We start from the raw sequence: 25,094 nt of genomic DNA, 5'->3' as shown, positions 1-25,094 counted from the left end.
AGGTGAGCAGGTTGGTATTTTAACCTACTGATATATGTGGTTGCTTTTATTACACAGTACATACCGATGACAAGCCATTATGTGATTGGCTACTGACTGCCTTTACAAAAGCTAAATGCAGCTGTGTTGTTTTTAAGGCCACTTTTTTATTGTGTTCTGGGTTAGGGGCTTATATATAGGTAAGAATTAGTTTTAATAATTTTTCCCTACCTATTACCACTTAGTTAAAGTGGTAAAAGGTAGGGAAAAATTAAATATATTTTTTGAAATGTGACTGAGTATCATGCAACTACCAAGGAGGCACCAGAGTGTTTAAATTGTGTTTTTTTTAAAATCCGATATTTATATATATTTATGTAAAAAATATCAAAACAAATTAATACACTGTATTTCCCAAATATAGTGTACTGTAGTGTTTTTTATTTTGTACGTATTAAATTCTTTATATAAAAGTGTACCCAGTACTGCGGAAAAAACGAGAAATTACAGCACAACTTTTTATAACATTTACAAAAAAGGTACATTCATTCCAAAAAATGGCACTTCCTAGGTACCAGTGTGGTAGTCTGTTAACGTTTTTTAAAGATTTTGCGCCGTTCCACTGTGCTATTCCATTCTACCCCACTACAGTGTACATCACTCCAGTGTATGCCATTCCACTGTATGCTACTCCACGCTACCCTACTCCACTCTATGATATTGCACTCTATGCCACTCTACCATGCGCTATTCTACTGTGTGCCAGTACACTCTACGCGTATCCTCTGTATGCCACTCCACTGTATTCTACTCCACTGTATGCGATTCTACTCTACCGCAATCCACTGTAAGCCACTCTGATTTAGGCCACTTCACGATATGCCACTGCACTGGCACTTGACTTAACAGTACTGCTCTCTATGCTGTTCTACTCCACGCCATTCCATTGCATGCCACTCCATTCTACGCTATTCCACTGTATGCTACTCTACGATATGCTACTCCAGTTTGTATCACTCCACTGTACCCCACTTCACTGTATACTATTCCTTTATATGCCACTCCACTAAACGTCACTCCACTCCACTCTATCTTGCTTCACTGTACGCTATTCCATTGTATGCAAATACACTATATGCTAATGCACTGTACCACACTCCACTGTATGCCACTTCAGTCTATGCCTCTCCACTGTACAACACTACACTCTATGCTACTCCACTCTACGGCATTCCACTCTACATGACTCCACAGTACATTACTCTAAGCGATTACACTGTATGTCACTTCATTTTGCATATCTCCTCCCAGTCATTGGCACGGTTGTCTCCGTTTGGGTTACGTTACAGAGCTCCTCAGGATCCTGGCGTTGCTATATATGTCCACCTCCTGATATCCCCGGACTCCAACCAAAGGTTACGGAGCCCAGAGGTGATCAGGCGAGGGAAAGGAGGGGGGAAGGGTCAGCAGGGACAAGAATCTGAAAAGACAAAAGAAGACACATTCACACCAGGCTCATATAAACAATCTACTCTCGTATTGTCTCACTAGTATATATCATTACCCTTTTGCTCTTGTATGCCTCGTAATATCACTATCTGAGATTCCTCTCTCAGCAGGACTCAATCATGACCCATGTACACAGGCTCTCCCTGTGCATCCAAAAGAACCAATCCCTATTTCAGTTAGTGCTTGTTCAGCCTTTAGGGAGGAGCAGAGGTCTTCCTTCAGACCATTACTCCCATTGGCAAAACCACCTCTTGCCCCAACGTAATTGTATTCAAAAGTAACCAAGGATGGCTTCCACGGCGAGTACACCGCCGCCAGATAGTATACACGATGTAGCGCTCCTTCACTAGGGTGAGGATCAACACGCTAAGTTCCCTATTATCCTTATGTGGTCCGTTGGTAGTCTGTCCATGCCGAGCCCGACACGGATCCTATAGTGCCAGTCTAGCTGGGCTCATCCGAGCCTTGCCAGATCTCGTGCTCCGCCGAGCACTGCCAGTTCTCGTGCTCCTCCGAGCACTGCCAGTTCTCGTGCTCCTCCGAGCACGGCCAGTTCTCGTGCTCCTCCGAGCACGGCCAGTTCTCGTGCTCCTCCGAGCACGGCCAGTTCTTGTGCTCCTCCGAGCACGGCCAGTTCTCGTGCTCCTCCGAGCACGGCCAGTTCTCGTGCTCCTCCGAGCACGGCCAGTTCTCGCGCTCCTCCGAGCACGGCCAGTTCTCGCGCTCCTCCGAGCACGGCCAGTTCTCGCGCTCCTCCGAGCACGGCCAGTTCTCGCGCTCCTCCGAGCACTGCCAGTTCTCGCGCTCCTCCGAGCACTGCCAGTTCTCGCGCTCCTCCGAGCACTGCCAGTTCTCGCGCTCCTCCGAGCACTGCCAGTTCTCGCGCTCCTCCGAGCACTGCCAGTTCTCGCGCTCCTCCGAGCACTGCCAGTTCTCGCGCTCCTCCGAGCACTGCCAGTTCTCGCGCTCCTCCGAGCACCGGAATCCCCGGAGGTCGCAGCACCGGAGTTAGTGCTGTTAACAAGTGACGGCTCGTTCGAGCCGTCCAAAGTGCCGAAGGCGAAAAGTGTGCCAACAGGTGGGGGTCGCGGCTGCTTCGGGGCTGTTCAAGGGTTCGTGCTCAGCCGAGCACAAACGGAACCGCTCACCTGATATTCCGTTAGATGGCTCCTTATCCGGGACACTTCTCCGAAGTGACAACGAAGACGGGATCGACGATGGTGACTCCTGATCCGATGGTTTACAAATAACGCACGCCTCCTGCCGTGAGTGGCGTCCTAATATAGACGCCCACTTCCTGGTTCTAGGGCTGATGGGACATGTAGTTCTTAAACGCTGGGTAAGCGCTTTAAACCTTGATTCCTTACAGTATGTCCCCTCCCCAAGCGCCTCCTAGCCCCTGGTTTCCCCGGGTTCCTGGCGTAGAACCGACTCACCGCTGCGTGCACCGCTTCCGAGGGATCCCACGAATCGTCCTCCGCGGTGTATTCTTTCCAGGATACCAGGAACCACAACTTGCCCCTACGATATCAGGCGTCGAGGATGCTCCGTACCTCATATTCCAAACCCCCGTCCCCCCCACACTGGTGGCGGGGCTCTCCGTCTGGCCTCACCCAGGGGCTTCAGCAGGTTGCAATGAAAAACCGGGTAGATCCGAAGAGAGCCAGGCAGCTTGAGTTTATACGCCACAGGATTGATCTGCCGCACCACCTCGTATGGACCAATGTACCTGGGATGGAAGACGCTACGTAACTTGAAGCATATGTGTCTGGTGGATAACCAAACTCTATCTCCCACGGTGTATGTAGGACCATCGATTCTTTTCTTGTCTTCCCACCTCTTGTACGTCTGTTTGGCCGCCCTTAGTGCCCGTTGCGTTTTCCGGTGAAGACCTTGTAGCGCCCTTAACCGGGTCTGGACGGAAGGTTGTTTGTCCACCTCCACCGGGATTGCCACCGGGAGAGTCTTGGCATTGTACCCGAAATTGGCCATAAACGGGGACACCCCTATCGAGCTATGCAGTGCGGCATTGTAGGACAGTTCTGCCATCCATAACATGGAAACCCACGACTCCTGGGACTGTGACACATAACACCTCAGGTATTGTTTTAACGTCTGATTGAGGCGTTCGGTCTGTCCGTCGGTCTGCGGATGAAAGCTGGTGGACGTTGCGGACTCGATCTGTAATGCCTTACACCAGGTTTTCCAGAAGCTAGCTATAAACTGTGGACCCCTATCAGACACTATCACGGCAGGCAATCCGTGTAGTCTTACCACATGTGTCAACAATAGCTGGGCTGTCTGTCCAGCCGTAGGTAGGTTTCGGCAAGGGATAAAATGACCCATCTTGGTCAGGCTGTCCACCACGACGAGGATTGCCGAGCATCCACTATCGACCGGCAGTCCGGTGATGTAATCCAGGCTTATGTTCTGCCATGGTCGTTGCGGAGTGGGTAGCGGAAGCAACTTCCCCTTCTTCTTACAACGCTCTCCCTTAGTTCTGGTGCACACCTCGCATGAGGTAACCCATAGACCGATGTCTTTGGTCAGGGAGTCCCACCAAAAATGCCTGGTCACTGCCTCAATCGTCTTTCGGATCCCCGGATGACCAGCCAAAGGAGAGACATGACACCATTGAAACGCCTTTGCCCGTAGTGTCCTTGTAGGAAGGAACAGCCGGTTTCTGTGAAAAGGAAGACCTCTTTTGATGGAATGTACCATATCCTTAGCGGCCCATCTTTTCCAATCCTCTATGGAACGGCTGACTCGTATCTCGTCCAAAAACTTGTCTGCCCGCCGGACACCGATTACTTTGGCGGGATTGATGATAGCTACCGGTGCCGGTGTTATGGTCCCTTCACCCAGGGATTGTCTGGATAAGGCGTCTGCCTTCCGGTTGTCTGTGCCAGGCCTGAACGTGATACTAAAATCGAACTCTGCAAAAAAGAGCGTCCATCTCATTTATCTTGGCGTTAGGTGACGCGCGGTTTTCATGTATAGCAGATTCCTATGATCTGAATATACCGTTACCGGATGTTGCGCCCCCCCACAGATAGTGGCGCCATTCCTGGAATGCCTTCTTTATCGACAGGAGTTCCTTCTCTGCTATGGTATAATTCAGTTCCGCCTTGTCTAGTTTCTTGGATAGATACGCTACTGGGTGCAGCCGACCAGTGACTTTGTCTCTCTGTGATAGAATGGCCCCTATAGCGTCTTCGGACGTGTCCGCCTCCACTACAAACGGAACATCAGTCTGAGGGTGCCTTCGTACATGAGCAGATGTGAACTTGGTTTTCAGAAGTTCAAACGCCGCAGTGGCCTCCGTTGTCCACAAGAAGGGCACTCCTTTACGAGGCAGCCTGGTTATGGGTACCGTAATGTGCGAGAAATCCTGTATGGATCGGCGGTAATAATTAGCAAACCCTAAAAAGCACTGAACATCCCGCACCGAACGTGGAGTGGGCCATTCATGGATCGCTTGTACCTTCCGTTCAGACATACTTAATCCCTCCGGATTCAGAATCACACCCAAAAACTCTACCGTGGTTACCCAAAACTCGCATTTGCTGAGCTTACAAAACAAGCGGTTGGCCTTTAATTTCTCCAATACCAAGATGACATGACGTGAGTGTTCCTCCACTGCCGCTGAGTATATCAAAATATCATCAATGTAGACTACTACAAAGATGTCCATGTACTCTCTCAGCACCTCATTTAAAAAAAACTGGAAAGCAGCCAGGGCATTACAGAGCCCGAATGGCATCACAAGGTATTCATACAACCCAAAAGGGGTCTTAAACGCCGTTTTCCACTCGTCCCCCTGTCTGACACGCACTATATGGTAGGCCCCACGAAGGTCCAGCCGGGTATAGATAACTGCCTCTCGCACTTGATCCAACAGGACACTGATTAGTGGCAACGGATACCTGTTCCTCACTGTATTTTTATTTAACATCCGATAGTCGCAACACGCCCTCAATTCCCCATTCGCTTTTGCTATGAAAAAGAGCGGCGACGCCGCAGGGGAGCGGGAAGGTCTAATGAACCCCAAAGCCAGGTAGCGATCTAGGTATTCTCTTAGGTGGTGTGTTTCTGGTTCCGACAACGCATATACCCTGCAGGTGGGGATGATCGCCCCATCCATCAAGTCTATCCGACAATCAAACTACCTATGCGGGGGGAGGCGTTCCGCCTGCGTCTTGTTGAAGACATCGGCATAACCGGTGTACTCCTCCAGTAGTTCCACTTTTTCTGCGGCCGTCGCTATGCAAAAAGGAAATGTCAGAGCGAGGGCCTGTGATTGATGGTCCCGCAGACACCGTTCAGCACACCCCAATGAAAGGAACCTCACAGTTCTTTCTTGCCAATCCACCGTTGGATTATGACAAACAAACCATAGCATCCCCAGGATGACTTCGTATTGCGGAGCCTCTATAACGTTCAACTCAATCTCTTCCAGGTGTTGTCTGGCTCCGTCTCTTAAAGTCATTTTTAGGTTCTCGGTGTGGAGAGTGATCTTCCCGGATTTCAAGGGTTCACCATCTACCGCAAGAACCTCCTCTGGGGAATTCCTAGGCACTACCCCTATTGATAGCAAGCTTACCAGCCCACTATCAATGAAGTTGCCGGTGGCGCCCGAATCAAGCATCGCCAGCACCTGATGTACTTGTGTACCCACTTCCAATCCGGCTTGCAGCACTATATGAGCTTCTGTGTCCGTAGAACTGGTAGTGGCTAGGGAAGGTATTTTCCACACCGTGTCTGCCGGTGTCAAAGGCGCGACAAGCTCGGGGTTGCCCGCTTCTTTTCCCATGGTCGATTCAGCTGCCCTTTTTCCTCTATATGGTGCTGAGGGGGATCTGGGCTTGGAGGGGCATTCGCGTACGAAATGCCCTCTTTTCCCACAGTACATGCATAGCCCCAGGGTGCGGCGGCTTTCCCTTTCGGCACGAGATAAAGTAGCTCGGAGAGCCCCAACCTCCATGGGTTCACTAGCGAGGGGTGCTGGGGTCTGCTCTTTCCGAGAATACCTGGAAGTACCCCCGCTCCCTTTGTACCTGTCTCCCCCTCTTTCTGCCATGCGACCGTCCAGTCGCAAGACCAGATTCATCAACGCCACGCAGGTGGTAGGCTGGGGATCTATCTGCGCCACCACATCCTTTAACTCTTCACATAACCCCTGATAGAACAAGGACATCCGTTTTTCTTCTGACCACGAAGCCTCAGCTACTAACCGGTTGAATGAGGTGAGATAGGTCACCAGATCATTCTTCCCTTGCCTCAAGGAGAGCAGCTCTCTGTCTGTACTAAATGTGGTTGTTCGTCAATCAAACACCCCTTCAAAAGCGGTTCTGAAGGTGTCCCAGTCTGACTGGATAACGTCGTTGTTCCTAACTAACGGGACTGCCCAAGAAGCTGCGTCTCCCACCAGGAATGAAATAGCGAAAGCTACTCTAGAGTGGTTTGTAGGGAAAGAAGGGGGTTTGCATGAGAAATGCAACATTACCTGGGTAAGAAATATTTGAATTTTCTGTGGGTCCCCAGCATATCTCTCTGGGCTAGCCAAAGGTATAGGCGGAGGCACCGTCACATGAATCTGTTGGCCACATGGTGCAGAAGCATCAAAAGGGTTACGGGTCAGCCTATCAACCCAGTCTCTCAAGGCTGCTGTCTCTACTCGTGATGCCACTAGTTCCTGCTGGACTAAGGCCAGTGCCTGTACTACATCCTCCAAGGAGGCCATACCCTATACCCCCGGACCGGGAGGAGCACCTATCGTGGGTGCATTATTCTGTTACGTTACAGAGCTCCTCAGGATCCGGGCGTTGCTATACATGTCCACCTCCTGATATCCCCGGACTCCAACCAAAGGTTACGGAGCCCAGAGGTGATCAGGCGAGGGAAAGGAGGGCGGAAGGGTCAGCAGGGACAAGAATCTGAAAAGACAAAAGAAGATATATTCACACCAAGCTCATATAAACAATCTACTCTCGTATTGTCTCACTAGTATATATCATTACCCTTTTGCTCTTGTATGCCTCGTAATATCACTATCTGAGATTCCTCTCAGCAGGACTCAATCATGACTCATGTACACAGGCTCTCCCTGTGCATCCAAAAGAACCAATCCCTATTTCAGTTAGTGCTTGTTCAGCCTTTAGGGAGGAGCAGAGGTCTTCCTTCAGACCATTACTCCCATTGGCAAAACCACCTCCTGCCCCAACGTAATTGTATTCAAAAGTAACCAAGGATGGCTTCCACGACGAGTACACCGCCGCCAGATAGTATACACGGTGTAGCGCTCCTTCACTAGGGTGAGAATCAACACGCTAAGTTCCCTATTATCCTTATGTGGTCTGTTCGTAGTCTGTCCATGCCCAGCTCGACACGGATCCTATAGTATCAGTCTAGCTGGGCTCATCCGAGCCTTGCCAGATCTCGTGCTCCGCCGAGCACTGCCAGTTCACGTGCTCCTCCGAGCACGGCCAGTTCTCGTGCTCCTCCGAGCACGGCCAGTTCTCGTGCTCCTCCGAGCACGGCCAGTTCTCGTGCTCCTCCGAGCACTGCCAGTTCTCGTGCTCCTCCGAGCACTGCCAGTTCTCGTGCTCCTCCGAGCACTGCCAGTTCTCGTGCTCCTCCGAGCACTGCCAGTTCTCGTGCTCCTCCGAGCACTGCCAGTTCTCGTGCTCCTCCGAGCACTGCCAGTTCTCGTGCTCCTCCGAGCACTGCCAGTTCTCGTGCTCCTCCGAGCACCGGAATCCCCGGAGGTCGCAGCACCAGAGTTAGTGCTGTTAACAAGTGACAGCTCGTCCGAGCCGTCCAAAGTGCCGAAGGCGAAAAGTGTGCCAACAGGTGGGGGTCGCGGCTGCTTCAGGGCTGTTCAAGGGTTCGTGCTCAGCCGAGCACAAACGGAACCGCTCACCTGATATTCCGTTAGATGGCTCCTTATCCGGGACACTTCTCCGAAGTGACAACGAAGACGGGATCGACGGTGGTGACTCCTGATCCGATGGTTTCAAAATACCGCACGCCTCCTGCCGTGCGTGGCATCCTAATATAGACGCCCACTTCCTGGTTCTAGGGCTGATGGGACATGTAGTTCTTAAACGCTGGGTAGGCGCTTCGGTCCTTGATTCCTTACAGTTTGTTTACCTTCCCTTTGGGTTCATGTCTTTCTATTTCATTAAAAATTTAATTATTTGGTATTAAGGTCTTGTTATAATTTCCTCGTTCCCTGTTTATTTAACATTTTACAGCCCTGCCAATTGTCATTCATCGCAAGTTAGAATAACACATTTCCGGTAATTTTCCCGCATTGCCGCAATGCCTGAGATTGTCATGCAACAAAACAGTGTCCTGAAGTGCGATAAAACTGTTTAATTCCAGTTTCTCGCTTTTTTGCGACGGACGCATAAAAGCTAAGCTCGTTTTTCAAAGACCACAAGATGGCGCTAGTTTGCAAGGGGAGGGATAGGAATATCAATTAGGGGTGGGCGGAATTTGCGAAAGCGACTTTCGCAAATTATCGCGAAAATGTAAAAAATCTCCGCAAACACGCGGAAATATCGCGAAGATGCAGAAGTTTTTTTCCCGCCCGTTCGCGGTATTTTCTGCGTGGTCGCGGCTCGCCAACTTACCCATGCGGTTGCTCGCGGGTGCGGCCATCTTGTTTTCACTCTTCTCGCGGTGCATGATCGCGAGAAGAAAGACGTGATCGCGCGACGCATGACGTTACCGCGGGCGCGAACTGTCGCGAGACAGCGCAAATGGCTACCAACAATCCAACATCTCGTGGAGAACGCGACCGGATCGGGAAAACTTGTCGGCGAACACGGGGATTCAGGTAAGGCGATCGCACGCGCGAGAATATATTATTTTACAGCGCGAGCAAGAAACAAATTATCGCTAAGCTGCGGAATGCGGAAATTTTGACATTTTCGCGCTCTCCGCAGAACGCGAAAATGTCAAATTATCGCAATTTCCACGAGCGGAACGGAAATTTAGCCCAGGCCTAATATCAATATATTATGATGTGGAAATATCCTGCTATCACAGAAACTCATATGCAAGTCAAACGAACTTCAGAGATTTAAAGACCGAAACACAAAACCACACCCTTCCCTAATTAATGTAAAAAAAGCACCCCGACTCAAACAATAGTATCAAACACACATGGATGTCCAACCACAAAACAATGCTTCTAAATGCATGCCAAAACCTGGGTCAGTCTAAACCAAAGTCAAAGAGGGGGCCCTAATTGGAGAACTGTACAGGGAGAAGATTCCCGCTGGGGCCCCTCTCACATCCTGTAGTCAGCCTCATGTCCCACGTGGCAGAGAGCCTTGACAGACTCTGTCAATTGATCATGATCTGATCATGCCATTATTTTGATTGGCTCCCTGCTAGGGAGATGCAGGCTAGCTAAGGCAGGGAATCTTTGTTAAATTTACTGTTTCACTGCCACCCCAACTGGCAATAGGTGTCCGACCTACGCTGTGGGATGTGCCATGCTACTACTGAGGGGTAGATTCCGATCCGGGTCAGACAGCTCTCCGAGAGCTGTTCGTAGCCTTACCTTGCGACCGACTCGTACACGGAGCCGGTCCGTCCGGGCGAGGAAGTACGATGCGCATAACTGACACAAATCCGACCGACACGTAGGCTGTGATTCAAGCTTCATTCTCCGTCTGAGCCGTACTTCCGAACCCCAAACCGAGTGGCCCGGAAGCAGTATCCACAGCAGTTTCCGGCCGGACAAGTACCTATAGTTTTAATGAGTTAAGCACTTGCCCATGTGACAATGCATCAGAACAATCCAAGATGCATTTAATTCTTTTTTGTACTTTATATAAAAAAGAAAGGGAAATTTATCTAAAGCCACTGTTAAAGAAAGCAAGATTCACAGTGTTGGGTGGCTTTATATGTTTTAAAGACTTTACCAGACCCGTTTGTTTGTTTTTCAATGGCTTCTTTTTTATGGGCATGCTGGAGGAAGAGAAAGGGGATGGACGTCAGATCAGTATCTTGATGTTTATAATATTAATTGATGTATATATTGTGACGTTTTTTTAACTGGGGGTGATTAATGAGAGAATTCTGATGATTTTAGACTGTGATTTTAATGCATTGGGGACTAAAAATTTATTTTAAGAAATTGGGGAATTAAATTGTATTGTAATAATGGGAAGGTAAGATATATTATGTATTTATTCTTTTATGATCAATTTTCAATTTTGATCGAATAAAGACTGTATTGACTCTCATTGACACCTGCCAACATTGCAGCCCTGAACCGGACGAGTGGGAGCAGTCACACACACATGTCTCAATTACTGAAAGGTAACAGCTAGGGACAACTACATGATATTGCGAACAAAGAAGTGCCTTGGGGACCCCTGACTGTGTTCCATCTGCGTCTGACCACATCATCACCACTCAGAACTGACAAATCCCAATGATGAAACACCAATTAACAGTAGTGTGTCATGCACCCACATATCTGGTAGCCCATGGCAAAGATGTGGGATGAACACAGTACAACTCAGCAAGCATCAACAACAGGGACCTATCAAGGGAACACTGCCTGTGTATTTTTTTTTTTTCGATCAGCTTTATTCGATTTTAAGTCATAAAATCATAAAAGCACAATGATAAAAAAACAATTCAAAAAATACGTTTTTCCAGCTTCAAAGATGTTATAAAGTACAGAAGAAACAATTCATGTAAGCAAGCCGTAATACATTATTTTAAAAGATTATACCTTGATAAAAAAAGAAAACGAAAACACCAGACCATAATAATAGTATCACATGGTGTTATGAAGCCTTATAACAAGCTTTAAAAAAGCAGACTCAGCCAGGATTGTATATTCATTTTCCAGCATTTGCAATTTTAAAAAGGCTATTTTACATTGCTTTAAATTCCAGCTTTTTAGTATGGGCAGCAAAAACATTTTCCTGGGAGCAACATAATATTTACAAAATAAAGTGCAGTGCATCGTGGTTAATCTAGAGGTTTCATCGCATGGACATATTGGATGGAGTATTGACCAGTCATTAATGTCAGGAAATGTAACCATCCTGTAAAAGGAGCCATAGCGAAAACGGGACAAAAGCATGCAAGTAAAGCCACTCTCTACACATATTAAATAGGGTTGTTTACCTGGACAAGTGGACATCAGCTCATTTGCCATAACCGATTTTTTCTCTTTCTCGGTGAGCCACCGCTTGTTTTCCAGGTAGTTCATACAATGTAACTTAAGGGATTTTCTAGGGACACTTTCCAGGCTGCTAGGATGATAGAAGTATTCTGGGTGACCAATCTCACTTGACAGATTTTTTATATAGTTAATCCAAGGCAGGTTGGACAACCCATCCAGATTAAGGCAATCCTCAATTACGTCCCTGTTAAATCCCGTCTCTAACGACACCCATATCTTATGCCATAAAAGCAAGGGAGTGATCTTTATAATGTCAGAAATGTAAGCTATGCCAAGTTCCCTATGGCAACAGTAAGTTGAAGTCGAACAGGGAACTGCCAGAAGATAACGCAAAAAGCTGTTTTCATGACGTAGAATTTGGTCCGTGGGTTCTATGCCCCATATGTCTGCCCCATATGTCCCTGTAGAAATACATTTTGCCTTATAAATTGCCATTAACTCCGACACAGGTCTCCCGCCTAATTTTTTTCGAGAAATTAATTACAGCACCTCTGGCTCTCGAGAAGATCAGGCTTCTGCTGTTCATGGCCGCTTTCCAAGATCCCTTCCTATCAAAGGTTATACCTAGGTAGGAAAAATTGTCTGTGCTAACAACTTTCTTATTTTCAATAAAAATGTCACAAGTCTTTCTAGCTTTTAAGCCACAGCTCATAGTAAAGGTCTTAGTGATGTTCACCTGTAAGCCCCGCTCTGACATGTAGCAGCAAAGTTTGTCACAGACCTTTGCAGACTTAACTGGGTCAGCGACATTATAACTGCATCGTCTGCGTACAATAAAATAGGGACCGGGGAACCCCTAATCATTGGGTAGTCATGCTGCTTCTCAGCCAAAGACTGTCCTAGGCTGGTGATATAGAGTGAGAAAAGCAGGGGGCAAGAATGCACCGCTGCCTCACTCCTCTTTTAATGGGAAATCTGTCTGAGCATTCTCCCTGTTTCCCATACCGTACTCTTGCTCCTGCCCCCCTGTATAGTTTCCTTTATAAACATTATCAGGGAAGGATCCATTTCTAGGTCTTTAAGAGTATCCCACAGCATAAGGTGTTTTACACAATCAAAAGTGGAACTTAAATCTACAAAAGTAAGAAAAAGTTTGCCCTTCTTACCTTTGGTGTATTTATCAATGATCAGGGACAAATTTAGTCCCTGTTCAATAGTGGCCACGCCTGCTCGAAAGCCATATTGAAGCATTGACAGCACACCAGTCTCCTCCGCCCATAGCTCACGCTTGTTTAAAATGACCCTGCCTGCTATTTTCATATAGGCATCTAGTAATGATATCAGGCGGTAACAGCTGGGTTCATTCCTATCCCCTTTCTTATATATGGGGATCACGATCGCGTCTGCCCAGGTGGGAATTAACCCATAACGAGTACAACACCTAAGAACATTGGTTAGGAGGGGAGCCCATAAACCGGTGTTAGATTTATAGAGGCTTTCCTTGAAGCACTGTCATTAATTGCCCTAGTGACTTCCTCCATGGTGATATTAATCTCTAGGGGGAAAGAACCTGGGAAACCCTTATCAGCTGTGCTAACCGCAGCTGTCTCTGACATATTAGCATCAATCGGCTCATCCGTATAGAGTCCAGCAAAAATAATTCAGCCGCTGATCGCCATGTCAATGGTATTTATCTCTCCATCATTCAGGAAAGGGGCATTAACCGCTCTCCAGAAGCCGGTGTTATCTTTAGATATGCATGCGGCATGTAGGGCCTCCCATGCTTCCCTTTTTAGTGTAGTTCTACTTTTTTTAGTGCCAACCGGTACAACGATCTTGCCTGCTTAATTTCGTCCCTGGATCTCGGTGCTTTGTTCAATGCCTTCCTTAGGGTAGTGTGGGCCTTTGTACAATCATTATCAAACCATCCCTGAGAAGGTTGGCATCCCTTACGTTTAACCCTTGTTAGCAGTTTTCTAGCCTCGTCTGAGAACTTAAGAAAAGCATTGAAAACATCTTTGTCCTCCCTATCATGTGAAAGGCATATCTCTATTCCTTGATCGAATTGGTAATCAAATTTACCAGGAATGCCTCAGGGTAAACTTTTTCCCCACTTTAACGTGTAACCATTTGTACTAGCGAGGCTAATATCAGGGGGATATTGTGAGCTCTTAACAGGTTTATCCTCTGACAATGTTCGCAGAAGGACCAGACATATTGGATAGTGGTCACTCATTAGACTATCAAGTGTCTTGCAGGAAAGAATGTTACAGGAGCACCTACTAGATATTAAAACAAAGTCAATAATGGAGTTACATCTCCTTCCATTAAAAGTTGGTTTGAAGGGGATAGGAGGTGAACACAATTCGTTTGCATAGCCAAGATCAAATTGTCCATCCCCAGACCACAAATGCCTTGATGGCTAAATTGGCACAAGGTGCAATTAAAATCACCTACCCAAATGATGGGCAGGTCTCCCTTCGCTCTTCCTTGGAGATTTTTTGAACAAGAGGCTTAATTAGATAGGACCTTCTCTAACTGGCCTTTGGGAATGTTGTTATAGAAATGTATCAAAGCAATATCCTTCAGCCCACCTAAATTCATGGTCAGGACCTAGTAATAATCACTGGCCTCTATGACTCTCACGTGTGAGATCCCTGCCGTATTGGAGACATAAGTGTAAAGACCTCCTTTATTTTGCCCATATTTACTAGCATGTGCTGCGGTATTGAATGTTTGGAACCCAATTATATGCTGTACCTCTATGACCCAGGTCTCCTGAAGGCAAATTATATCGCAGTCCTGTATGTACGTTATCCAATGAGGGTCTTTTACTTTAGTTTATAACCCTGCGATATTCCATGTTAATATATTGTCCTGTTTACTAGATTTTACGATAATCTCTTCACCCTCATTTGCCCTACAAATCTCCGTTAACATAGAGTGCAGTTGGGCCTCTTCACTAGTCAGTTTTACTATATCTATAGAATTAACAGCCCCCATTCTACTTGTATCTTTAACCGTGAATGCATCAGGGGTCCTTGTTCTTCTAGTACAGATCACTGATCCCTCACTCGCTTTATTATTTCCCACCATCGCAGTTTGCCTCCTCCTTCTTTGGAACTTCTACCACCCTGTGGGTCCAATAGGTCAATCCACTTCTTCCAGTCCCCTTAATGGATCAAAACGATTGGAAAGTAAAAAACTCTCACCTCCCAGGGAACCCCTGTTTGTGGCCCTCCATGTGTTTCTAACACGGGGGCCCTGGGCAGGGTGTTTCTCGTTATGCCTATTGTGAGAAGTTGGCCTGGTATATGCTGGTCACTAGTAAAAGTGGCCACCTTGCACTAGAACAATTCGAATCTTATGGTAGATAGGTTTAAGACAACCTTTTAAAGAAAGCTATCCTAGTGGTAGCTGTGGAGAGCAGCCTTCAGGCTAAGACTCAGAGGAATGTAAAGCAGCTTGTTTTACCTTATAATCTCTTGAATCACTAAATGAAAGGACACCACACAGGTACATATATAGAATATATATGTATTTATTACTAGACACACTCTACTAATCTCTTTGAGATTAGAAGTCAATGACATATGCACAAATCAATATTTCACAACAAATTAAGCACTTATATGGCTGGGGCCCTAGGGGCGTACCAGACCATATACTAAAGAAGAGGTATAAGAAGAACGACTTGAGAAGAGACATGGCCTAGGGCCTTCAGAAGCACTGGGGCCTCACTAATCCACCCAAGGCAGGTAAGTAAAGGACCCACGGGAGACGCATGCAGTGTGAGAACACAGCCACGGATCCCAATAGACTTCAATGGAGCAAGTCGCGGTTGGAATTTTAAAGATTTAGGATACTTTGGGAGAGTCTACAAGCAAGTCACTTACAGGGTAAGTAGTACTAGAGCCAACACACACAGGAGCACCGGAGTACTCAAATTACCTCACCCAGGGAAGCCGGGTGCATAGGTGTCTTTTGGTGTCGGGTCGCGGCGTCGTTTTCAATGGGAGCCAAAGAAGACTTGCTGCTTGTGAAGACAGGAGAAGTGTCCGGGGGAATCCAAGGCGGATTCTGAAGAAATAAGACCTGAAAGCAGAGGAGACAGTGTTCAAAGTCACTTGCAAGTGACCCGGGGCCAGGAAGCTGGATGCCCACAGTAGTCGGGTGATTTCAGGTGATCATGGGTGTCTTGACTCATCAGCCACGAGGTCCAGGAGGTGTCAACGACAACCAGGAGCTGGATTCGGAATGTCCCAGGAAGTCTACAACTTACTAAGGTGTTGGCAAATGGATTGGAGCCAACAAGCCTTGGCAACAGCAAGTCTTGGGAAAAGTGAAGAAAGTCAGCGGTGCAGACCAGCAAGGTCTGAGGGACTCACTCAGCGAAGGTAAGTCAGGGCAGGCCTGGAGCAAACAGGGGAGCCCTTTGGTTCTGTGAAAACGTCATCAGGGGACCCACAAGCCAACTGGCAAGGGATCGCAAAGATGCCGTGTGAGGATTCACTTCACAGGAGCCCACGGTCACTCAGGATGAGGTAGGCCTCTGATTTTCAAAGAAAATCCTGCTGGACGCTCGGGCCACACGTGATCCAAAGCAAAAGTTTTTAGAATGTCGTGAAAGGGTTGCACTCGACAATAGTGCACGTACCCGGGTATTGCTGTTTCTTGTCACTCGTGGGGTCCACTTGCCTCAGCTTCACTGGGGACTCGCAATAGCCATCAAGAAGTGAGGAAATCTACTTCTGGGGCTGCAGGGACTTCGGACTCCAGCGGGAGTGGGAAAGTTTGCGACTGTTGATGCAAAGTTTTGGTGCCTGCCAAGCAGGGGAGTCACTCCTTGACTCCAAGGGAGATTCTTCAGTCTTCCAAAGGTAGTGGAACGTTGAAGGTCCAGGATTCTTCTTCAGAGCATCGTCCAGGGATATCTAGCTTGCAATGGCAAGGGTTCCCTAACTTAAACTACAAGGAAGGGAGGGACTAGCTCTATGACCACTCCTATGGGAGGGTCAGGGGAGTGGGTGGCTACGCCCACTTCTCTTTGTCCAGTTTCACGCCAGAGCAGGGGCTGGTAGCCCCTGAACTGGTTTGAGCTGACATATGCACAGAGGAGCCTACTGTTCCCCCAGTGCAGGACTTTAAAGCACTCTAGGAGTGCACCCACCCTGCCCCACTACACTAAATCCTGTCTGGAAGGTGGTTACACCTCCCTGTGACAGGATGCCTATTGTTGGGCCTCCTCCACTGTGAGTTTCGGTCAGCAGCAGGAGGGCAGCCCAGTGCCTGTGCTGGTGGCATCCATTTTGTGATGCCAGGGCTCTTCAGGATTCTACCGTGTTTCCACAGTGGGTACATGTCTATCCCTCTAGAAGGGTGGGATCATACTCCCACACCAGTTACTGGTGTGGGGGTATGATTCCAAGGCGTTTGACACCAAACACAACATGTTTTGATGCAGCCATCCCAAAGTTAGCATTTACCGCTAGCTTATAATGCATTTAAGAGTATATGGTTTAACCGTATCCACAAACAGCTACAGAGAATAGACTCTGAGAGCTGAAGAGGAGCCCTGCTCAGGCAGAAGCACCCCCTCACATGGAAACCAAGCACCCTGCCCTCAGGATTGATAGGGCCTGCCTTAGGGGTGACTGATAGGTTTATGTGTGTGTGTAAGGTGAGATATAGGAAGCCTATACCTCAGTGAGGAGTGCTATCACTACCTCACCCAGGCTGCAGTAGCAGGCCTGTGGTGTCAGATTTAGTCTGCTTCCCAGGGGTGGCATAATACATGCTTCAGCCCCTGGTAGGCCTGTGGAGTACCTATGCCCTTGGTACCCAAGGTACCATATACTAGGGGCTCATAAGGTACCACATTATCCAATCACTAGTGCATCTAATATGCACTCCAAGTTGTTTAGAGATAACCGAGAGGCTGGGGCCCTGATTAGCAGGGACCCAGCCAAACTATATCCAGAAACCAGTGTAAACATCAGAAAAAAAGTGGGGGCAACATAAGTGCAGATCCTACTCTCCTACACATATATGTACCCGCATGTGGCGGATAAAAAGCTCCTAGTGGCCGTACATTTATTGAGCAGTTGTTAAGGGCAGTATTTCCCAGCCTGTTTAGAATTTCATGCACTAGTCTGGGCTCATTAAATATTAATATTATGCAGACACCCTGCAACGTTTTACTTTCCCTACCCACCCAGGATACCCGCCTGGCCATTTTGAAATGATTAAATAACACATCCGTAGGGACGCCTTGCCTGCCCATTCAGTGTAGTGACTTATTACAAAGATTAGACCAGGTTTCTAATTGAGGAGACTCAAGTGTTGGATGATTTGCCAGGATCACCACGTATGGGGTAGCCTCCGGTGGCAGGTCCAAACGTGTGAACCTTTGTGCCTCCTGAGGACACCTGGGGGCCGGGGTATTAATCCTTAAGTTACTTGGATAGGTGTTAATCTCCCCCACCAGCCCCGTTGTCTTGACATATGCGTGCTTTTCACTCCTAGCTATATTTCACCCCTGTATTTGAGGTCCTGAAATACAATCCCTAACTGGTGGGTTTGGATGTGTGGTACAATTTAGGGTCCTTACCGGGTTTTTTCTTGAACAAGTGTAGAATTCTCCTGGTTATTTCTACAGATTTTTCCCATTACGTTCATCTCCAGATTTCCAACTCTCTCCATTAGTTTCCCTTTAGCGGTTTCGATAAGGATATGCAAATCGTCTATACTTTTAGATAATTTTTCTAGTGCCAGGGAGTGTGCCACTAGCTGTGCCTGCGTAGAAGTTGTTCGTATTGCAGCAATAGGGTTTCGAGAAGACTGAGCCTGAAATGACGCTTTACCCTGTATTATCCTTTTCTTCACCATAGATCTCTTTTTACCCCTGCCTGTCTATGAAAAGGGATGTTGACACACACACACACACATGCTCACACAACACACACCATGGGCCCAGGCAATGTCACAGAACAACACACTTACTTGCGGGGACTCAACTCCTGTTGAAGCTCAGCTGTGCCAAACATAGTCCCAGCAGGTCTCAGTCATGTCAGCAGAACACTTGGTCAGTCAGCCATCAGTTACCACACAATGAAGGCTCTGGTCACAACAGCCTGGGTACGGGAGTGTTCCTTAAGTCATCTGCACATACTCAATACATATGCCCAGCAAGTTGCACAGAGGACCCAGTTGCTCCTACACCAATGATGCCCACACCTACATGTCCAGTGGAGATGCGCCCACAGTCAGGGTAATAGACAAATTGGACAATGGCAAGCACATCATATGTGCATGTGTGCAAGCCACAGATGTGACCATGCAAATGAAATGTTTACAGTGATGTTCACAAATTGTTAATCATGACACACCCAGTTAGCTGCAAAGGATGACATGGATACCGACCAGAATAGAATACATATCTCATGGACCACATGGAGTACCTCACATCAACACCTCAGTATTCAACATTGTAAATCCAGCATTACAACTACAAGGTCATGCTAAACATCATCAACATAATGTACAGCTAAATCAAATTCACAAGGAGAAAGAAAAAAAGCTTTATTCAGCAATTTTAAAATGCATAGTCCTTTCCAAACAAAGGCCAATGGCCAGTCATATCCAAATGTCAACAATGTGATTTGAGTGACAACTGTCACACGTTGCTTGCCTGCACTGGTAAGGACAGGGGACATCCCCTCAGAGGGGCATACATGGGGGCATGCCAGGCACCGCAGGGATAGGATCAGGGCTCAGCAGAAGGAGGCAGTGAAGGGGTGGTAAATGCAGGAGAGTCACTGGCAACTGTAGTGGAGCTGACTGAAGTAGTGGGTGCAGTCACAACTGTGGGGCACAAGTCAGATGGGGTGGGTGCTGGCACAATTGCAGTGGGCAGGTCAGATGGAGTGGACTGGGTCCCCACTGCAGTGCCCAAGTCAGACGGGGTGGTCGTGGACTTCACTGCAGTGCCTAACTAAATGGGAGCGGAATGGGGTTCAGGTGAGGTCGGCAGGACAGAGGGGGGGGGGGGGGGCACGGTCCCCACATCAGTGGCACAAACTGTCTGACCGGGGGTGGAAGAGCAAGTGGTAGGGGGGGGGAGGGCCTCAGCATTTTGGGGATGGTGTATCTGTGGGTGGGGGAACCTGGGGCAGGGTGTGGCGGGGGAACCTGTAGAGTGGTGGCCTGGGAATGGAGGATGGAGACTTTGTCGTGGAGCTGTGGGGCGGGGGTGGTGTCTTGCTCTTCCGGCTCCGGGGGGACTTGCGGGTGGGGGCCTCAGTCTGACTGTGCCTGGGGGAGGATGTCCGGGTGTGAGGGGCACTCCCCTCTGTGTGTGGGGACTTCCTCTTCCCCTTGTAAGAAGGATCTGCTGGGTCAGTGGGGAAAAGGCCAAGGTCACAGAGGAAGAGCATCTGGGGAGATGCGGTTGCAGGTGAGGCAAGGGTAGGGGGCTGGGAGGGAGAGGTATCGGAGGACTGCGGAGTGGTTGTGGATGACTGTGTGTGTGTCTGCAAACCATCCCCTGTGAGTGTGGTATCAGTCCACTGAGGTTACTTGTGTGCACGTCTAGCCCTTGCTTTGGCAGTCTGTGTCCTGCCCGTGTCTGTGGGTTTGTGTGAATGGTGTGTGTGTGCTTGGAACAGGTAGGGAGCTAGGAATCATGGGTGGTGCAGGGGTAGGAGGGGTGCGGGACTGTTGGAGGAGGGACACTGCTGCTGTCAGGGAGGAGGCCACGGACTGATTGGTCCTCTGTAGGGCAGTCATGCCCGATGAAATGCCCTCCATGAACGACACCAGCTGTGTCAACAGACTGGTGTGTACATGGAGGACACTCAGCATTGATGTCTGCCCTACATGGATCTGTCGAAGCAAGTCCACAGACTCCTCACTCAGGGCAGCAGGGGGCACAGGGGCAGGGGGTGCGGTGCCTGGCACAAAGGAGACATGCTCCAGAACACGGGAGCCTCCACGGACCTCTGGGATGGGAGCCGATGGGAGGGTGGTGATGGTGGTGGTGGGGGCGGTGGCAGGGACAGCCTCACTAGCTGGGGTTTGGTGGCTGTTGACACCCACCTCCACAAGGGAGACATCCTCCGAGCTGCTGTGGCCCTCAGCGGGGGTAGATGGTGCTGAGGACTCCTCGATGTGGCTCCACTCGCCCTCGTGCCACTGGGTCCCTCCAACTCCTCGCCTTCTGTCCCAGTCAGGCTCTGTGGCTCCTCCTGGTCCGTGGAGCGGTCCCCTCCTGTGGCTGTGGATGTATCTGGATAGAATTAGAAAAAAAAGAACAACATCAGTCTCCTGCACTGACTGCACACACCACAGTGAGTACAGCACATCACAGGGCAAGCCCTGGCATCATCAGCTGAACACTGCTCCAAGTGTTCATACTGTTTAGAATAAGCCAATTGTCAGTCTCACCATCAACCATGGCACTCAAATCCCTCCTGGACTTGCACCCATATGTCTGTTGCATGTTGGATGCTAATACCCCAATGTGCCCACATGCACCACCTACACATTTGTTGGACATGCAAGTGAACATGTAGGAGTATGTCACTATACACACATCACATCTCTTGCCACTGACTCAGTACAGGTGTCAGGATGAAGGGATGGCCAGAGTCTCATTTCACATGCTTGTGATGCATGCCAGCAACACACACTATGATGTTCTCATGTCCCGATAGTCAATGCCACAATGGGGTGCATGGAGCACATTTGACCACAATGCAGGATCACTCATAGCAAGTTAAATGCCATGGCACTGGCATGCCTGGAAAGTCAGTCAACACTGTCTCCTGTCACAGGGGCAGGGCATCCAGACAACAACAGTATGCACTGTATCACAATCATAGCTCATGTGTAAAGCAAACTCTGCAGCTGACAAGTAAATGTAAATGTGTTGTACTTGTATAGCACACTGTTACCCTGGGGTGTCCTGGCGCTGTACTCATACCGCTGTGGAACCCTTCCTGGCTTTTCCCTGTGAAATGTCCACTCCTGGGCCTCCCCAAGGTGAAGCCAGGCATCCCAGCGCTGTTGGGGCCGTTGTGGAGATTAAGCAAGCTATTGCCCAGAGTTGCAGAGTGGGACCCATGATTAGAATAGGCACCGAGGCGAGAATTAACAGGTCTGAGGAAATTGAGCCCAAGACCCGCCGAGGCGGGAATTGAACCCTGGTCCCGGGCCAGATCTCTGCATCAGGGTCTGCCGCTCTAACCATTGAGCCACACCATCCCCTGCAAACAACATATCCCGGACCCAGAAGACCCCACATCATACAAAACAGACATATGAGTCTCTGCGAACACAACTCCCTGTACATGAGCACATCACAGTCTGCTGTGCATGAAACACAGCTGCCTGAAGTTCACAGTTGCATACACCATTGTGCACTGTCAAGTGATTACACACCTATATGTCACACAGGTCTTGTCTCTCATAGTCACATCTCAGATGTCCTGCTGACCTTCAAACTCATGAACACCCCAGTTGTCCGGAAAAGGAAGCCACACCACAATGACACTGCTTCTGGTGGGCATCAACCTGTGAGGATGACAAAGTTAAAAAGTCCATTAACACACATGGCCCATATTTGTGCTGCACACAGTTGGATATACATGTCGTCATCACAAATGAAAAGGAGTTACACAGGTATGGCACCCATGGAAATGGACAAATGCCCTGCATGTCTGACATGTTAACAATGCCTGGGAAGTTTAAGCTTGCACAATGCACTTTAGCTGCAGAACACCTGTTCATTACATGTACCTACACACTTTGGGGGATGAAAGTACTCAGTGAGTGTGCTTGCCACTGGTGTACACACTGCTAGTACTGCTAGTCAGACAACATGCACAATTAGGAAGGCAGTGGACTGCACACTCACCTGCTCCCCTGGTTTCCCATACAGCTTGCCGTACTGTGGAAGGGGCCCGTCCAGGAGGGCCTGGTTCTCCTCCTCAGTGAAGGCTGGGGCCTTCTCCAGAGTACATGCCATAGCAGTAGCCAGAGGATGCAGAGACAGCAGCAGTGGTAGCAGAGATGTGGTCCAGTAGCATGTAGTGCAGGCAAGTGCGCTCCCTGGTAACCATCCAGCCTTATATCTGTGCTGCAGAGGCAGAATATGTGCGATGTGTCCCAAGTGATAGGTCCAACATGGTTGCATTCTATGAATCTGGCCAATCCATGGAAATGTACGACTCGTACACGTCTTCCGCATCGTTCAAATCTTCACCTTCATAAAACCCTAATAATTGCAATATTGTTGTAGGCATCCAACTGAATTTCCAGCGCACCACTCGTACAAGTTTTGAATCCGCATCCGTCTCCATGACAATCCAGAGCCAATGGGTGCGCACGGCTCGGTCAACTGACTGTACAACGTGTAGTTTGAAAATACACATGCACCCGTCTCCATACGATTCAATGGCCAAGGCATATGTAGGTCTCGGTCCATGCCTGTCCGACGCGTATGCATGATAGCCACCTACGTCGGTTCGCATTGCAGTCAATGGCTAAGCGTACGCACGGGTCGGTCCTGAACTGTGCAATGTGTACGCATAATCACCCACGTCGGTTCTCATTGCAGTCAATGGCTAGGTGTATGCACAGCTCGGTCCTGAACTGTGCAATGCGTACGCGTAGTCACCCGCGTCGGTTCTCATTACAGTCAATGGCTAAGTGTACGCACGGCTCGGTCCTGAACTGTGCAATGCGTACGCATAGTCACCCACGTCGGTTCTCATTACTGTCAATGGCTAAGCGTATGCACGGCTCGGTCCTGAACTGTGCAATGCATACGCATAGTTACCCGCGTCGGTTCTCATTGCAGTCAATGGCTAAGCGTACGCACGGCTCGGTCCTGAACTGTGCAATGTGTACGCATAGTCACCCGCGTCGGTTCTCATTACAGTCAATGGCTAAGCGTACGCACGGCTCGGTCCTGAACTGTGCAATGCGTACGCATAGTCACCCGCGTCGGTTGACATTGGTGTTACTTTTTGATGGCTTCCACACACAATTACTTGCCAGGGACTTAGGTGCACACCTACCACACTACAGCATGTGCCACACTGTGTCCCATGGCATGTTAGGCTACATTACCTGTGTGTTTTGGTGGGCAAAAATTTGATTGGTTGTGTGGCACTTTTGTGCAGCCACTCCCAGGCTGTGCACGTGTTCAAGGGGACAGAATCCTTTGTGTGTTGTGCACATTACCACTGTGATGTGCAACTGTACAGTTATGGTCATGAGTCATGGACACAGTTGCAGGTTGGATATGTCTAGGACATGTCACATACACCCTGAGTCCTGGGTGTGATGGTATGTACGTCACAGTGAGACCTATAGCCCCAATTCTGATGTACACCCACAGTCTGTGTGCATGTTGTGTCTCAAATGTGGATGATCAAATGTGCCCAATGGGGGACAGTCTCAACATCCATGTGGTTTGTGCATCAACATTGATGGTGTGTGTGTGTCTATAAGACGTCCATGTAGGGCCTGCAGAGACAAGAGTGGCCACTACCTGTGGGACTCACAGTTGTTTTGTGGCGTGTACATGATACGCCATGTCATGCCAGTCTCCATATGGCAATACAGGGACCCTGGGTATCTGCATGTCAAAGAGCTGTGATGCCTGGGAGACATCAGGCCTCACTTGTCACTGTGGTGTGTGTTTGTAACGTGACAGCAGTACATAGGTACTGTGACACTGCCCAATGATTGGCCATTGCACTACATGGAACTTATGTAGACATGTGGACTTGAAATGTGAGGTGATGTCTATGTAGGTGACATATGTGTCCATACCCAACAGCACACACCTCAGTACATTGTGTATTGTCATGATGTATCATGTGATATTTTGCTTGGTCATAGCCACATGGGTGGATGAATCGACAATCTTCCTTTGTTAATCTCTGTACTGCAGGGCACCAGCTGTCCATAGACCATTCCCAAACCTTGAAACCATGCAGGAACGCGACTGCATCCGACGGTACCGCTTCACCAGGCCACTGATTGAGGAGTTGGCGGAGCAGTTGGCGCCACATCTGCTACCTGGCCGGATATACCCTACAGCACTGACTCCAGAGGTGAAGGTGATGGCAGCCCTGCACTTCTTTGCTACTGGTACCTTCCAGTACACTGTGGCTACTGCTGGTGGTATGTCGCAAACTATGTTCAGTCGTGTGCTTCGCGATGTCTTGGAGGGGATGTTGCATATCCTTGACCTGTACATCAAGTTTCCTAGCCCAGGTCAACTCACTGAAATAAAGGATGCTTTTTATACATTGGGGAGGATACCGAACGTCATCGGATCTATTGATGGTACACATGTGGCCCTGGAACCACCACGGGAACATGAGCAGGCATACCGGAACAGGAAACATTTCCACTCCATCAATGCTCTGGTGGT

This window comes from Triturus cristatus, chromosome 1_1 (genome assembly GCF_964204655.1).
Source record: "Triturus cristatus chromosome 1_1, aTriCri1.1, whole genome shotgun sequence".
Taxonomy (NCBI): domain Eukaryota; kingdom Metazoa; phylum Chordata; class Amphibia; order Caudata; family Salamandridae; genus Triturus; species Triturus cristatus.
The sequence above is the reverse complement of the archived record's forward strand: the minus strand, read 5'-3'. Positions refer to the sequence as shown.